Genomic DNA, 17719 nt, shown 5'->3' on the forward strand with positions numbered 1-17719 from the left:
TGGAATGTATTGTGGTCAAGATTAAAGGACTGGTGGAAAGAAGGAGGCAGAAGATAAGCCATCTGGAAATCATTTGTGAGACTGCACAGTTTATGATGGTAAAGGATACCAAAGCTGATGTGGCAGGAAATCAGAGGTGGCAGTGGAGGAGAGAGAGAGAATATGTGATGGAAAGGGTGATGCAAGTGGTAAGAAGAGCACATGAGTGACATGGGGTGAGGAGAACACAGATGTGGGAGAGAAGATGAGCAGTGGGATATAAAGGGGGATCAGATGTAGAGTTCATTCAGCTATAGCCTGAGCTGTAAAATGGAGAAGAGTAGGGTATCCTGGTATCAAGGAGGCGAAATGGAACGAAAGGATTTGGAGAGGCGAGCACTTCAATGTTAGCGAAATCAGGCCCAGTTGTTGTGTAATACAGACTCATATGAGAAACCAGCAAGGAAGTGTAGTCTGTAAGCAAAGAAGCAATGGCATCAAAGGATATAATAATTGTTGGTGAGCCATGGAGCTGGACTGCAATGAAATGTTAGAAGAAAGGCGTGTTTATGTTAAGAAATGTGTGGTGACAGAGGGTACAAGTGTAGTAATAGTGGTTGGAAGGAAGTGCCAAGCAGTGGTGTTGCAGTAGTAAACAGATGATTCAGAAAAGGGGGTGGTGATGAACAGAGTGCCTGAATTAAGCAGACCACTCTTACCCAGTCCAAAGATCAGGGCTTGATCCATCACCGTTTTTTAGCTCACTGCACCATCCCAGCTCAGAACTTGGCTATATGCAAATTAGTCTGTTCCTATCCCAGTGCATGATGGGAACAGGGCAAACCAAACTACCAAGCCAATTCTTATACTGGGAAGGAAACAAGCTTCCGGGGACCGGTTTCTGCCATTTCAGGCGTCGTCGGCCCGGCTTGCTTGAATCCTGATGGTGCAATGAGAAAGGGACTCACATCTGAGTATACCCTTCCACGCTTATGGTGGACAAAATGATTCAGAAAAGGGGGTGGTGATGAACAGAGTGCCTGAATTAAGCAGACCACTCTTACCCAGTCCAAAGATCAGGGCTTGATCCATCACCGTTTTTTAGCTCACTGCACCATCCCAGCTCAGAACTTGGCTATATGCAAATTAGTCTGTTCCTGTCCCAGTGCATGATGGGAACAGGGCAAACCAAACTACCAAGCCAATTCTTATACTGGGAAGGAAACAAGCTTCCGGGGACCGGTTTCTGCCATTTCAGGCGTCGTCGGCCCGGCTTGCTTGAATCCTGATGGTGCAATGAGCAAGGGACTCACATCTGAGTATACCCTTCCACGCTTATGGTGGACAAAATGATTCAGAAAAGGGGGTGGTGATGAACAGAGTGCCTGAATTAAGCAGACCACTCTTACCCAGTCCAAAGATCAGGGCTTGATCCATCACCGTTTTTTAGCTCACTGCACCATCCCAGCTCAGAACTTGGGTATATGCAAATTAGTCTGTTCCTGTCCCAGTGCATGATGGGAACAGGGCAAACCAAACTACCAAGCCAATTCTTATACTGGGAAGGAAACAAGCTTCCGGGGACCGGTTTCTTCCATTTCAGGCGTCGTCGGCCCGGCTTGCTTGAATCCTGATGGTGCAATGAGCAAGGGACTCACATCTGAGTATACCCTTCCACGCTTGTGGTGGACAAAATGATTCAGAAAAGGGGGTGGTGATGAACAGAGTGCCTGAATTAAGCAGACCACTCTTACCCAGTCCAAAGATCAGGGCTTGATCCATCACCTTTTTTAGCTCACTGCACCATCCCAGCTCAGAACTTGGCTATATGCAAATTAGTCTGTTCCTGTCCCAGTGCATGATGGGAACAGGGCAAACCAAACTACCAAGCCAATTCTTATACTGGGAAGGAAACAAGCTTCCGGGGACCGGTTTCTGCCATTTCAGGCGTCGTCGGCCCGGCTTGCTTGAATCCTGATGGTGCAATGAGCAAGGGACTCACATCTGAGTATACCCTTCCACGCTTATGGTGGACAAAATGATTCAGAAAAGGGGGTGGTGATGAACAGAGTGCCTGAATTAAGCAGACCACTCTTACCCAGTCCAAAGATCAGGGCTTGATCCATCACCGTTTTTTAGCTCACTGCACCATCCCAGCTCAGAACTTGGCTATATGCAAATTAGTCTGTTCCTGTCCCAGTGCATGATGGGAACAGGGCAAACCAAACTACCAAGCCAATTCTTATACTGGGAAGGAAACAAGCTTCCGGGGACCGGTTTCTGCCATTTCAGGCGTCGTCGGCCCGGCTTGCTTGAATCCTGATGGTGCAATGAGCAAGGGGCTCACATCTGAGTAGTAAACAGAAACTGTGGGTGCAGGGAAAGAGAGCGAGGACGGGAGGTAGGGACCCAAAGTTAGGAAATTGATGGTCTGTTCCCCTGAGGCGAAGGCGGTGATGGATTATACAGATAGGTGGTTCGAACAGGAGCATCAGAGTAGGAGGGTGTATTTGACTTGAGGGATCACTGGTGCCATAGCAGGATAATAGTTGTTGATGTTGGTATGGCACCACAAAACTAGTTGTGGGGAAGACTAAAGGAGTTGTGCTGAGGTGAATTAGGGCGAGGAAATAAATTGTGGTTGAAAAGAGAAAGTTCTGAAGTAACGTAGTGTGTGTGAATGGTAGGCAGGAATATAGTGCCGAAGAACAGTGTAGCTGGACTGTGGTGCAGTGAAATTGCTGTAGGGTATGGGAAAATGCAGCAAAGGGTGTGGAGGAGGAAAGTGAAAACCTTGAAGGGGGGGGGGGGGAACAGAAGGGAAAATGGATCATAAAAGAAGAGAACGGTAAAAGGGTTCAGAAGGTGGTAGATCAGTATATTATTTATATTTAGTTATTTATGAAAAGTAGAACAAGGCTTGTAGAGGAGTCCTGCCTCAATGTGGTTAGAGTGAACGATGCATACATTCATAGTCTGCGATGCCAGAGCGTTAACTGCATCCATCCCACTCCACCCCGCTAAAAGCTGAATTATGAATTTATAATTTTAAATTAGAAGCCTGAGGGAATGTATGGACAATTCAGCCCCATCTATATAAATATACTTTAAGTAGTTAGAAATATCTATCGAAAATATATTTTAACTACAATTACAATTCTTAGCTTCAAATGATAAATCATGAAGTGTATCATGGAAGTGAAATGTTAATCATATCAGTAATAAGTAATATAACATATTGAATGAACACATGACTAACATTCACAAAGTTTAATAGGTTTGACTTTTTTTTGTCTTGGCCTTCAGCCAGCTTTATCTGTGCCACTTATATCTTGCTTTGGAAATAATTCATTTTATACCTCCATAGATACTGCACCTTTCAGTCAACCTTCTTCATCTATTGGTGTGTTCAGGTGTCATTCACTTTTTCCGACTGCCCTCCAGGCCATACAGTGTAGAAGTGAGATATCTTATCTGTCTCACTGATGCAGGGCCACCCTTGGTCTACGGGTTCACAAAATGAGGATCGACACTGGAGTGGGACAAAACACAAGTTTATTACATCTCATGAGAGAGTCTGTGGTACAGACACCACAAGGGCCTGAGAAGGAACTGATAAGTATGGTTTCAAACCTATCTTTTATACATTTTTGGTACAGTAAGGCTAGCACAAAAACCCCTTTGTCATTGTCACATACACAACCCCTTTTTGGCATTTTTACATAATGCGTACATGCTGAACTGTTGGATCCTGATAAACCCCTACCCACATCATCTTTGTAGGTAGGCAAGGGAGGTTACAGGCATTGGTGGGCTAACAGATCAGACATCTGTGCACTTTGGCCCTTCGGCAGGGCAGGACTCCTTACTGTGGCACACAAGTATTATCAGTACAACCAGCTGTCCAGTGAACATGTAACTTCTGACTTTATGAAAGTCCCAGCAGAAACATAAAAATGGGGGCAGGTAGACGAAATGGAAGACGAATAGAGGCTAACTTAACAGTATACGTTTTTTACCGTTCAACAACAGCACGTGGCAGTGGGTCAGCCCATACCACCCACTGGCTGTCTATAAATGACAGCATTTTGTCTGCTCACATTTGCACAGCTGCCTGAAGACTTGTATACTTCAAGGTAACGACTGTTGTGCCCAGGCTAATGGGCCACATCATTTTTTATATGTATTTTCTAAAATGTTTTTTGCAATTTGTTTGCGTATTGTAACTACCCTAAATAAAATCATTGCAGGCTTGAAAAGGTCTGGTATTTTAACTTTGCCAATACTTGGCTTGTAATGGTGTTGCAGCAACAAATGATGGATGGAATGCTGAATGAATCAAACATTCACCCCATGTCAATAGATCTGGGTTAAATCCATTATTCTTTTGCTCACTACACCATCCCAGTTTGGACCCAGCTATATGCAAATCAGTCTTCACGTTGCTCCTCATGGAGACAGTCCAGCCCGAACTGTCAAGCTGGCTCCTCCATGGACTGGAAACAAAAATCCTGGTACCAGTTTCAGGGTAATACCCCTCATCAGCCAGGCTAGCTTGCGTCCAGTGGCACAGTGAGCAAGCGACCCACGTCGGGGCATACCCAACCCACTTAGTGCGAAAAGTGCTGTGGCAACAATTGATGGATGGAATGCTGAATAAATCAAACATTCACACCCAGTCAAAAGATCAGGGTAAAATCCATTGTTCTTTTGCTCACTACGCCACCCCAGTTTGAGCCCAGCCATATCAGTCCTGACCCTGCTCCTCATGGGAAGAGTCCAGCCCGAACTGACAAGCCTATCATTTTTTGCTCTAGCATTGCCATGTAATGGTGACACGTACAGTATAGTAACGTTGCGCACACCCATATTATGCCGCAGCTCCTTTCTGCAACTTTTTCCTGCTTATTTAAAACCTACTCTTCTATTTTAAAATATTCTGTTATGTCACTCATAGCTCACCTTTCCACCTATTTTTGAGTAAGTAGAACTTGATTGCTGTTTGCTGACCCTAGCGTCCCTCCTGGAGCATCAGCGCTGTTTACTCTTCAACAATGTGCTGGAAAGTGCTCTAGTATTAATGAGGTACTGAAGTGCTACATACCATTGTAAAATATATAGTAAATAAATTAACGAGTGCTCAAAGGCGAATCAATGTGAACGAACACTAACAATGAATCGAATAAGTAAACAAGTCACATTTTTTAAATGTAATAGACTTCTTTTTTGCGGATTATGGCACAGTTAGCAACGAGTGCTCAGTATTTAATTTGACATTTCTTGAATGAATCAACTGACAGGTTTGTAGCTGTGACAAAAGGTTTTTGTTGAGGTGAACTGAGGCAGATTTGAACAGCTGCTGCTTTTTTTTCCTGTTCAGCAGAGCAAGGGATTGGACTATAGATAGATCCTGCATTAATTAACACAGGGTGTAGTGGTCTGTCGTGAGTGCCAAGTATGACGTCACACGCTGACGCCTGCGAGCTCGTGCTGGAAAGGCTACAGCCGTAACATTAAAAGTGCTTCAAATCAAGTTACCCTTTACGCAGAGCTGAAAATAATAGTACAAACAAAACTCGTTCTAAATCCCACAAAATGGGAGTATTGGATCATTTGTTAAATACATTTTGAAGAGGTTCCTTGCAGCCTAATGGATCACTTGCAATGTTTTTGTAATTAATCCTTGGACACGTCTAGTGGTGACTCATGATAGGAAAAATGTTTTGGCAGTGAGCGGCAATTTTCCCTATTGTGCAAGTGTACTGCTTCTTGTTTTTGTTTAGCTTTCTATTATTTTGGTTATGCAATTACAGGCCTCTGTTGCAGGAGTAATCTGTAGGCGAAGCCTCTCCCCCTTCAGGACGGATTGTAGGTGGATGTGTGTTTGTCAATATATACTATCTCTGATCGGGTAGTCGCTGTGAGAAAATTCAGTTAAGTTGGTGAGTCGTGGACAGAAAGCTGACTCTACCTTCAGAGCATCTTGCATATATACGTGTAACTTTTAAAGGATCATAGCACAGTAGCAAGCTGGCATATCAGAACAGAGACCATCACATCACTGTAAATTGAGTGCTGGGACCATATTTTGCATAGTGTCCCCGGGTGGGGAGGGGGCAACAGGATTTTGCTCCTGCTTTTTTGCAAGGGTTGGCTGCCATGGTATTACAGAAGGGGCTGCAAAATCTTGTGCCGCCCTGCTTCTGTCATCTGGATTACGCTGGTGCGCATCTTGCCGCTGTGCTATCAGATAGGTGGGGGGTGAGGAGGGGGGGTGAGGTTTGGGGGGTGGCGCATATCTCAATTGCGTGGTGGTGTGGCCAATCTCTCAATTGCCTGGGGGTGTGGCCCATGCAGATGAGAGAACCCTTTGCTTTTGCACTCACACCATACTTCAGAAGCTGTTGCCAGGCCAAAGAAGCAGTCAGGAGGTGCACTGATAGTGCACCACACAAGGAGTGGTGCCCAGTCAGAACGCCACCCAAGTGCATCCTTTTGGAGTGGCGCAAGGAGGTCCAAAAGGGATGCTGTTGCACACTGCACCTACCTGTGAAGTTATCCACTTCAAAGTGAGAACCGATCGCTGTCTGAATGGGAAGGCAGTCCAGCCGCTTCAAATAGCCGGTCTGTGCAGGGGGGGCACATCCAATTGAGAATGCCTTACAACGCCAACAGGGACAGTGCTCCCGATCTGGAATTTTGCCCCCATTGAGAAAAGGAAGATTTATAATGGGTAAGAGAATCTGGTGTGTAGTGATGTTCTGCACATAAACTTTTGTAATCCCTCTAAAGTCAAAATCACCGTTCATCATCCAGATGGCCTTGATGCTTTTTGAAGTGTCACAGTGTGCTTCTTTAACAGGGGCTGAGTACAAGGACGAGGAAGATCGTTGAGGATTGTCTGTTAAGTGGCAATATTTGAGAAGGGGGAATGTGAGATTAAGTAGTGATGGCGAGTTGCTCACAAATTGCTTTGGAAAAAGGGTTAGTACAAGTAAAAACATGGAAAGTACAATACATTGTGCAACATCGTGAAAAATGAATATTATCATATAGTGTGTCCACATATAAAACAAAACATTAGCAGAATGGGAGAAAGGATTGGCTAAAAAAAAATATGCTGAGCTTGAGCCATAATCATAAATCTTCTAAATATTGGAAAATCCTACATAGTTCTAGAAAATGGACCAAGACGTTTATACAAATAAAGTGTTCTTCCTAAAATAGGGAAACATCTGAGGTGCAACTATCTATAGAAACAAATCAAATAAAAAAATCTGCCAAAATGAGAGAGGCTCCAAAAGAAATTACATTTTGCAGTGAAAGTCTAGTTTTCCATGGGTTCCAAGGAGTACACTGCTTACACTTGAACAGTGTGAAAAACATGGTCTACAGAAATTGGGGAGGTAGACGAGTTTTGGACAGAAAGCTATTTTCCCCATAGAACAGCAGATGATTTGATCATAAGACGCATATTAAGGAAGAGGGTGAACTTGCAAGGTGTAGCAACTGTGAAAGTATAGGTTAAAGGAGATGAAAGGGGACCAGGAGTATGGTTCGCAAGGGTTTTCCTATAGCAGTCTTGCAAACAGGTTAAAATTGAGCCTGGACATAATCCCTCTGTACAGGCAGACCGAGGATGAAGGCAAAGGGCTTTGGTAATTGATTCAATCCACTACTGAATTGCCAGAGTTATAATAAACTATTAGAAAAGCGCATGGGTTAACAGTAGGCCTAAAAATATGGTTGTTAATTGCCATTCAGGCTTTTTTTTTACCATACTTGGTTGAAATCTAGTGGGAAAGGTGGTTTAAAGAGAAAGTGAGGAAGTTTCTAGATGTATGATCAGACCTTCATTTGGTGACAAAATCATTTTTATCTTCTTCTGTAATATTGATTTTATTCACAAAACTAAGGAAGCTTGTGTTTGTTTATCTTTGTTAAAGGTATTAAGGGTAAATGCGAATAACCCAAGTTCAATTTTGGAGAGTATCAATGTGTTCTTGTGGATTTTGACTTGCAGACATTACTAGAAAGCAAAATAATCGACATGAGAGATCCTCAAGGATAGAGGTAAGCTAAACTAGAAAAAGAGGCCATCACTATTTTAAACAATAAAGGTTTTGCTAGCTTTTGAGAGGAAAAGTTTGTTAAAGGCAAGATGCTAACATGGTATGGCATATCTCTTCTATTGTACTGCCAGCAGCAATCAGCCGTTAAATCAGCAGAGAAACATTGTGATGCCACTGCTTAGATCAGCATCTCTCAATTAGAGGGCATTGCTTCTCTTGTTTTGATTGCACAATGAAGCATTATCAGACGTAGCTTGGGACTATACAACTACAAACTGTAGGCTCTTCGTCAGTAAGAAAAAGGCAGCAGGTTGGTAATATCCGACGGAGGCAATCGAATAACAGGGTGTAAAGAAAAAAATAAGCATTGGGCAAGAGTGAAATACCCCTGGAGCTGAAGGTAAGAAGAAAACACATAAGAGCAGGGTTGTGAAAACCCTATGCCAAGGGAAGAAACTTTGAAAATGCACTGTTCAGGATAGTTTTGATTGCACAAAGCGCATTCGTGGAAGAAGTCATGTCGATTTTGAGAATTGAAATAAAATCAGCCACCTGTTAGGAGGAGTCAAGAGGGAGGGAGAAGATATCATTTCTGCCTCTGTCTTTAATGCAATTTCAATTTCTTGTTGCAAGCTAGGACAATAATTATATTTAAAGCAAGGACAGGGGGGGGGGGGAGTCGTTATATGGCATGTTCAAAGCACACTCAGCTCAAATGGTCTAAAGTGGGGTTAGGAAGGTAGGTGTATTGTACCCATCTGCAGCTTTCTGGATATCATCTTAGTTGGGACAAGAAAAAAGAGGCCTGGGATGCCATGGCTGTGTGAGCAAAATAAGCTGCCAACCTGGGCACCTTAGTGACTTTCAGACAGCACCCCGCAAGCCCATCTGGCGAGAGTTGGGAAGGAGGCTTACATGGGTTTCCTGAAAGAGGTAAGAAATTGGGAAGTAAACTGAATCTGAGGAAACCCCTATGCATCTCATATTAATTGACAACTCCAAGCTGAAATGAGGATGATTTGGGAAGCAGGGATGCTGAATGGAATAACAATCTTGTTTTTGGCCTCCCTGAAATAAGGGACAACCACATTTTGTGTGAAGGATCTCTTGTGAAAGGAAGGAGCCTGGACATCCGATACACATTTTGTGGAGATCTAACAGAACAAGACTGTTAACTTAGCTGTTAGTTGTTTAAGTGAAAAATCTGACTTAGGCAGGACAGGCACAGAGACCTAGAGGGATAATGTTCGTAGCGGCGTAACGAGGACAAAGGAAATCTGAGAATCAAATTGCTCAGATGTGCTACAGACATGGGAACCCTTGCCCAAACAATGTGGACACAATGGGTGGTGATCAGCAGAAAACGCAGAGTGTAAAACTGACAGTGGTCCTACAAGAAAGGCTCTTATCGAATGAAAAATTAAGTTAGCTTTGGCATGGGTAAGGGCATGAAGCATTCCCTTTTTCTCTTCCTCTCCCTAGCAATCCTAAGCGGCCCAGTGTGATTAGCCAATACCAAGAGTACTCCAGGAGGCAGAAAGACATGCAGGAAATGCTTCTGTTGTAGGGGATCTCTGTGTATAGTCCTAATCTAGTGAATAGTCCCGCCCATGTGCGTGGACCCCGGAGCAATTAAAAATAATCTCTTAAGGTGTCGAAAAATGCAGAACTGCACAGACACTTAAGAGAGAATTTAAAGACAGATAATGCAGCCTATATCCACAGGCTACACTGTCCAGTACTTCAACTAGAAATTCCACCAAAAATCCACAAACAGCAAAGCCTGTCCAGATTTCCCTTGCTTTAACAGCAAAAACCCTCTGGAATGATAGAGAGAAAGGCCTGGACAGATAAGCCCCATAAGCTGCCATTATGTGGCTCAAAACAGGATACTGTGCCTTTAAGAGAACCTTCCAGAACTTCACAGTATCCCAGAATGCACTGCAGGTCCCTTTTACTTTCAGTTCTTTTTTCCGGCTCCTGCTAGCAGGACCCTGGAGCATTGAGCTCTCCCTTTTGGGATTTGTTTTGCGATTTTTCCACTTTTTCAAGTGTTTTTTGGTGCTTTTTCAAAGTACTTTGGTTATTTCTTCTGTGGTGAAGCTTTTGGGGCAGTCTTTTTGTCAAATATGCCAGCCTTATTTGACAAATGCCCGGAGTGTTCCAGGAAGAAGGCCAAGACTGACCCACACGACGTGTGCATCCTCTGCCTTCCCTCCTCTCATACCCCAGAGGAGTGTGAGATTTGCCAGGGATTTACCACCAGGACCCTGAGGGACAGAAAGAAGATCAGGCTCCAAGGCATGGAGGAGAGAAGACTGCAAGCACGAGGTGGGTCTGGGCAGGCTATATCTGCCAGTGCTGAGGCCTCTGGGGGGCTCCCCAGAGGCAGGAAGTCCAGCAAGCGTCCCCATTCTCCGTCAGCGTCGATTGCACCGATGACGGCGTCGAGAGGGATGACTGCAGTCTGTTCCCCGTCTCCCCAGGGCTCTGGGTCGAAGCGGCGTCGACGATCGATGTTGAGGGATCTGAACAGACCGCCGTCGAGGTCACCGGTTACGATTTCGTCGTTGTCGCCGAGGACTCGACGTCAGGAGGTGGCCCAGCATCGGCGCTCACCGTCGAGGCGATACCGTCGTTCGCTGTCGGCGAAGAGGAGACGGTCGTCGTCAAGGGGATCCTCGGCGTCGAGGGGACGATCGCCGTCGAGGCACAAGAGATCGCCGTCGAGGCACAAGAGATCGCCGTCGAGGCACAGGAAGCCTTCGAGGCGACGGATCTCTTGGCGGCCCATGGTTACTGTCATGGGCTCAACCAGCGACTCCATGCTTGGCTCAGGCTCACATCACTCAAGCCGGAGGCCCAGCAGCGAGTGGCTAATCTGCAATTCTCGGGGGAGACCCTGTTTGGAAAACATGCGGATGATGAGATGGCCCGCATGAAGGCGGAGGCCGAGCCTCTGACGGCTGTGGGCTTGGAGAAGCCCAAAGAAAAGAAAGCCTACCGCCCGTTCCAGAGACGGTTTGGGGCGCAGGGCCGAGGGCGAGGACAGGCTTCGGGACAGCAGCAGCAACAACAGCAGCAGTTCCGGAGGCCCTTCCAGAAGCGCCAGAAGGGTAGAGGAGGTCAGCAGTCCTCTACAGCGAACAAGGGCGCGGCCGGGTCTCGACCCTGAGCTGTTACTTCCCCTACATCCGTTACCCGCTCCGGTGGGGGGGAAGCGTTCAATTTTTTCTGGCAGAGTGGAGAAAAATTACTCAGGACAAGTGGGTGCTGAATATTGTTTGCAATGGATACAGTCTTCGGTTCACCAGCCCGCCTCCATCAATTCCTCCCGTCAGCTCGCAGTTTCAGCTGCGCGTGCTCCAGGCGGAGGCCGAAATCCTGTTAAGGAAAAGGGCGATAGAAGACGTACCTCTGTCTCAAAGAGGAAGAGGTCTGTACTCCCGGTTCTTCCTGGTCCGCAAAAAGGACAAGAACGAGTTCAGGCCCATTCTGGATTTGCGACAAGCAAACAAGTGGATTCGCAGAGAGAAGTTTTGCATACTGTCGTTGTATCAGATTTATCCTCCGCTGCAACAGGGAGACTGGCTGTGTGCCATAGACCTACAGGATGCATACTTCCATGTGCCCATTGCACACAAACACAGGAAGTTCCTGCGATTCTAAGTCGGCGCCAATTATTATCAGTACACAGTACTGCCATTCGGGCTGAAGTCTGCGCCCAGGACATTCTCGAAGTGCATGGCAGTGGTAGCCGCACACCTAAGGAATAACAAGGTGTTTGTCTACCCGTACCTGGACGATTGGTTGATCAAGGCCTCCTCCTTCTCGGAAGCTCAAGCGCACTTCCGGAAGACGTACGTTCTCTTGAACAAGCTGGGGTTGCACATCAACATGTCCAAGTCTGTCCCTACTCTGGTCCAGTGCATACAGTACTTGGGAGCCTCCATCAATACGCTGTCAGCAAGCGTGTCTCCTTCGGAGGAGAGACGATTATCACTCCTTCGGAAGGCTCAGGCTCTTATGACAGCTCCATCTACAACAGTGAGGACGGTGTTTTCTCTACTGGGGTCGATGGCCTCTTGTATCTTCCTCACGCCCCACGCTATCTGCACATGAGACCATTGCAGGAGTGCTTGGAGGATCAGTGGGAGCAGAGGAAAGGATCTTGGGACGACAAGATACGACTGTCTCTGCATGCTCTTCAGTCTCTGAAGTGGTGGTGTTCAGCGGAGAATCTTCTGAGAGGGGTTCCCTTCCACAAGGACATTCCCACGCAGACTATTGTGACGGATGCGTCTCTCCACGGCTGGGGGGCGCACTCCGGAGACTTACAGATTCAAGGGACGTGGTCCCAGGTGGAGTCCACGTACCACATCAATTTCCTGGAACTCAAAGCTGTTCACTTGGCACAGAAGGCCTTTCTTCCGTCCATCCGGACCAACTCTTTGCTTGTTCAGACAGACAATACGACCACGATGTATTACCTCAACAAGCAGGGGGGGGGGTCGAGATCGCGCACTCTGTCGCAGGAGGCGCAGGCGATCTGGCACTGGCTTCTGGCCAGAGTAGTGACGATAACGGCCACCCATCTACCAGGTGTGCAGAATGTTCAGGCAGACGCACTGAGCAGACTGATTCAGGAAAACCACGAATGGGTCATAAACGACGAAGTACTAGGAGAAGTCTTCGCAAGGTGGGGGACTCCAGACGTAGATCTGTTCGCCACCGCCGAAAACAGCAAATGCCGAGACTGCGCCTCCAGGTACTACCAGCCAGGGACGTTGGGGAATGTGCTATGGATCAGCTGGTCGAACAGCTTTCTGTACGCTTTTCCACCCATTCCCCTGATTCCGGCGGTGCTCATCAAACTGTCCCAGTCCAGGGCGCGGATGATCCTGATTGCCCCGGAATGGCCCAGACAGTGGTGGTTCACGGACCTGCTTCACAGGTCTCTCCTTCCTCACATACGGTTGCCGTGCAGGCCGGACCTTCTCACGAAGTTCGGGGGGCAGATGTTACACCCCAACCTCTCGTCTTTGAGTTTGGCGGCATGGCTCCTGAGATAGTGCAATATGGCCAACTGAATCTACCTGAAGATTACATGGACATACTGAAGGAGGCTAAGCGACCTTCCACTAGGACTTCTTATGCTTACAAGTGGAAGAGGTTTTGCATCTGGTGCAAGTCCAAGAACTATGACCCGACGACATGTAAGGAAGATGTCATCCTTCCATATCTTCTTCATCTAGCGCAGCCTGGCCTTAATGTCCATTCTATTAAGGTGCATCTGGCTGCATTGACTGCCTACAGGAAATGCCCTTCACAGACTTCCTTCTTTCAGATCCCTGTGATCAAAGATTTTTTGGAAGGCTTGAAGAAAGTGTTCCCTCCTGTCCGGCTTCCTTCGCCTTCATGGGAATTGAATGTGGTGCTGTCCAGATTGATGAAGGAGCCTTTTGAACCTATTCATAAGGCTTCGTTGCAGCACCCGTCCTGGAAGGCGGCGTTCCTCGTGGCCATTACATCGGCCCGCAGGGTGAGTGAAATTCAGGCGTTGTGTTGCCAAGAACCTTATACTGTATTTCATGCTGCTAAGGTTGTTATGCGTACTCACCCTAAGTTTCTTCCTGAAGTTATATCTGACTTTCATGTTAACCAGACCATAACTTTGCCTAAGTTTTTTCAGAATCCTTCCTCTCCAGCGGAAAGGTCCCTCCCTGCATTCCCTGGATGTTAGGAGGGTGTTGAAATTTTATCTGGATAAGACCAAGGATATTCGTAGGTCTGACCAATTGTTTATCAATTATGGATCAGTCAGGACGGGTCTTGCTACCTCTAAACAGTCCCTCTCTAGGTGGATGGTGTCCTGTATACAATTGTGTTACCAAAAAGCTAATAAGACCTTAGGGGGTAAGCCTAAGGCTCATTCCACCAGGGGCAAAGCTGCCACGACTGCTTTGCTCCGTAATGTTCCAATTGCAGTAATCTGCAAGGCGGCCACTTGGAAGTCGGTTCATACCTTTGCTAAGCATTACTGTCTGGACACTGATGCCAGGGCAGATGCTCAGGTTGGGCAGGCTTCGCTGCGAAATCTGTACGCACAGTAGTGGTGTTATTTTCTCTTTTCTCCACCGCCGCTTTGGTGTGGGGATGGGCTTGCCATTCTATTCACTAGATTATGACTATATACAGAGATCCCCTACTACAGAAGGAGTAGTTTCTGTCCTGTAACTCCAGTTCTGTAGTAGGGGTATCTCTGTTATAGTCATAAGCGCCCGCCCTCCTCCCCGGTGGAGAGAGATATTCATGTAAGGAATGCTAAAGGTCTGGCGTGTTACGCCTTCAAAAAGAACTGAAAGTAAAAGGAACCTGCAGTGCATTCTGGGATACTGTGAAGTTCAGGAAGGTTCTCTTAAAGGCACAGTATCCTGTTTTGAGCCACATAATGGCAGCCTATGGGGCTTGTCTGTCCAGGCCTTTCTCTCTATCATTCCAGAGGGTTTTTGCTGTTAAAGCAAGGGAAATCTGCACAGGCTTTGCTGTTAGTGGATTTTTGGTGGAATTTCTAGTTGAAGTACTGGACAGTGTAGCCTGTGGATATAGGCTGCATTATCTGTCTTTAAATTCTCTCTTGAGTGTCTGTGCAGTTCTGCATTTTTCGACACCTTAAGAGATTATTTTTGATTGCTCCGGAGTCCACACACATGGGCGGGACTATTCACTAGATTTTGACTATAACAGAGATACCCCTACTACAGAACTGGAGTTACAGGACAGAAACTACTCCTTCTCCTTGTTCCACTTCTACTGACACTAGCCAGCCAAGGCAGGAAAGAATCTTTCACGGCTAGACAGTTGTAATTTTCCATTGAAACCAGAAGACAGTCCGGGGGAGTGGCAATGGGTAGCGACTTGGAGGGCTGACATGCATTCTAGGTGAGTTGGAAAACAAGCCTGGGAGGGCCTGAAGGGAGTTACAAGGACACAGCAAACCTAACGAAAGTGCAGATGGATAAGAGTACAAGAGAGTTGACAGAGTGAAACAAAATCGTACCCAAGAAAGGGGCTCCAATCATGGAGAAAGGCATCCACTGACCAAAATTCAGGAGTTGCATGTTGAGGGGAAAGGTGAATTTTTTTTTTAGTGGACCCCAGAGAGAAGATGTTTGAGAAACTATCCGGTCATGAAAGGTCCAGTCAATGCACTGTTGAGGATGATATAACCATTCTGCCACCAATGTTCTTTTTTGATTATGAGATTCTTCTTGAGGCATACATTTAGAAAAATGGTGATGAGGTTCTTGAAACTGTTGCCTCCCATTCTGTTAAATCAGCTGATCAGGATGAAGCACTTGGACTTGTGTTTGAGGAAAGGTTCACACAAGAAGGTTCTGGGAGTTGAAGGGGATGGAGGATTTCTCCTAAGAACAGTAGCCTCCAGTAGGGGCCCTGGAGGTTGGCATCGCAACCTAGATTGCTGACATCCACCTCTATTACAAGATCTGGGCTAGGACCGAAGAAGACCTTGCCATTCCAAGGATCTCTTGTGAATGGAAACAGCCTTAACATCAAACACCCATTTTTCAACTACTACAGAAACTCCTCTCTGCAGTCCCTATCCAGAATATCTGCTTATAATCAGATCAGAACATCCTTATAACAGATGAAGGTTTTCCAACTTTGAAGGACTCTTTAGTAAAGGGGATTGGGAAATCGCTTAGATGAATGAGGAAAGAAGACCCACAAGACTTGCTAGCTACCTCATGGAAATGGAGATGGAGACGCCAGGTATGTTTTTTAAAAAATTCACCAAATGTCCCTGGTGATTCCCAGGATGCAAATATGCTGACATCCCAGCGTTGGTTATGAAACTCCAGGAGTGAAAGTTCAGATGCACATGAAGAAGATCAGAGCTTTGGACCAGCAATAGAAAGACATCAAGGTAAATTATTAGGTGAACACTCTGAGCCCTCGGAAAGGACACTGCACCCCAAAGGATTTTTGTGAAACACCAGGTAACCGAAGAAAGGCTGGAAGGAATGCAACAAAACTGTCATCTGTGGCTGCTCCACTGCAATATGAGAATCAGACAGTAAAGCAGATGAATGGAAATGGAAAAATAAGCATTCTTTAGGTCTAAATGCATTATTCTGTCACCAAACATATGAGTGTCCTGGAGTGGCAATAATTGTACAAACATGTGGGGCGTTTTCAGGTTCATCATATGTTTTCAAATCTTTCATTTTCTTGTTGTCCAGGAAATGCACATTATGAACCTTCCTTCATATGGGATTAAATTGGTATCCTTTTTCGTAAGAGCTCGACAATCTCTTGATCTATTAAGGCGGTCTTCTCTAGGGAGAAGAAATTATGAGGTAGATAGGGTAGTTGGAAGGGGGTTGCAGGAAGACTGATGCAACACAGGATACTTTGGAGAGCTCTAAGCTCTTTAGCTTCTTTTCATTTTGGGAGGAAATAACTAAAATGTCCCTCAGTTACCAATAGGAGTGTAGGGTGGGGAAGGGAAAACATTAATATTTTGTGGTTGAACTTTGAGGCCTAATGTGGATGGATGGCAATTAACCCTGCCTCTTATTTGAGCCGCCTCTTCTCCAGACAAATATTCCTCCACAGTGTTTGTGACTTTGACTCACATGGCTAAGAGGCACCACGCAGCAAAATTAGTGGCCTATTTAGATGGTGGGGTGACCTTGTCCGATCTCAAGAATACTCTCTTGATGGTAGATTGGACATGGTCCAGAGAAAAGAAGACCTGAACACATGTAGAGATGTCCTTCAGGAAGGAATTGCCAAAGAAGGTGGCTCCAAGAAAGTCTAAGTGAGAGTCGGCACCCCTATCGAGTATCTTTTAGTCTATATGAATGAGGATAGATTTCCTTCACCTTGTAGCATTTGGTTTCAACAAAAGGTATGGATTTTTTCTGCTCAACCTCTTAAGGCAGTCGGAGAGACTATCTCTAAAAATAGAAGTACCTCACTCAAACGTATCCAACAACCTGACCAGGGTGGCAGATTAATTGAGGACACCATCTTCGCAACATTTGAGCGTGCAATTGATACAGTTCCTAGGATCATGACAAGAAGAAAGGAGGAATGAAATAAGGTTGAGGTTACTTGTGGAGCAGAGCAGATTGTGTCCTCTAATGTAATTTCTTGGAATTCGTCTTTTTAAGGTGAATCTGACTGACTAGTTTAGTGACTTATGAAACCAATAGGTAGCGTACTGTGCTCTGTGCTCAAGAAGAATACACACTCGGGGCTTTGGGTGGTGCAGTTCACGGAGATAGAAAATTGGTTCTCCATTTAAATCTTAGAAAGAACAATAAAAAGTAAAAAAAAAAATTTTTTTTTTAGAAAGAACATTTCATAGCAAGGGAACCCCTAAGGGAGTTGATGTTGGACGTAAATGAGGGAAGCAGCGAGTCATCAGAGTAATGTGCCTGTACCCACATCTAAATTTGCCTCTTTACTTATCCCCAGGGAAGAGGAAACTATTATTATTATTATTTATTTTTTAATTACTCTTTCAATTGCATTTTAAGACATCTATAACGGCATTAGAATGAACAAATTAACATTGCTGCATAATAGTCCGGTAGATCCTCCTTGACAAATAATAGTTACATGAATTCACATCGAAT

At 45.6% G+C, this 17719-nt stretch overlaps 1 protein-coding gene across 2 annotated transcripts in view; it reads left to right on the forward strand.

The window, feature by feature from the left end:
• MGAT5 (alpha-1,6-mannosylglycoprotein 6-beta-N-acetylglucosaminyltransferase) overlaps positions 1-17719 on the forward strand; it is an 863195-nt gene that overhangs the window by 320124 nt on the left and 525352 nt on the right. The gene's annotated exons all lie outside the window — the stretch shown is intronic.

This window comes from Lissotriton helveticus, chromosome 3_1 (assembly GCF_964261635.1).
Source record: "Lissotriton helveticus chromosome 3_1, aLisHel1.1, whole genome shotgun sequence".
Classification (NCBI taxonomy): Eukaryota; Metazoa; Chordata; class Amphibia; order Caudata; family Salamandridae; genus Lissotriton; species Lissotriton helveticus.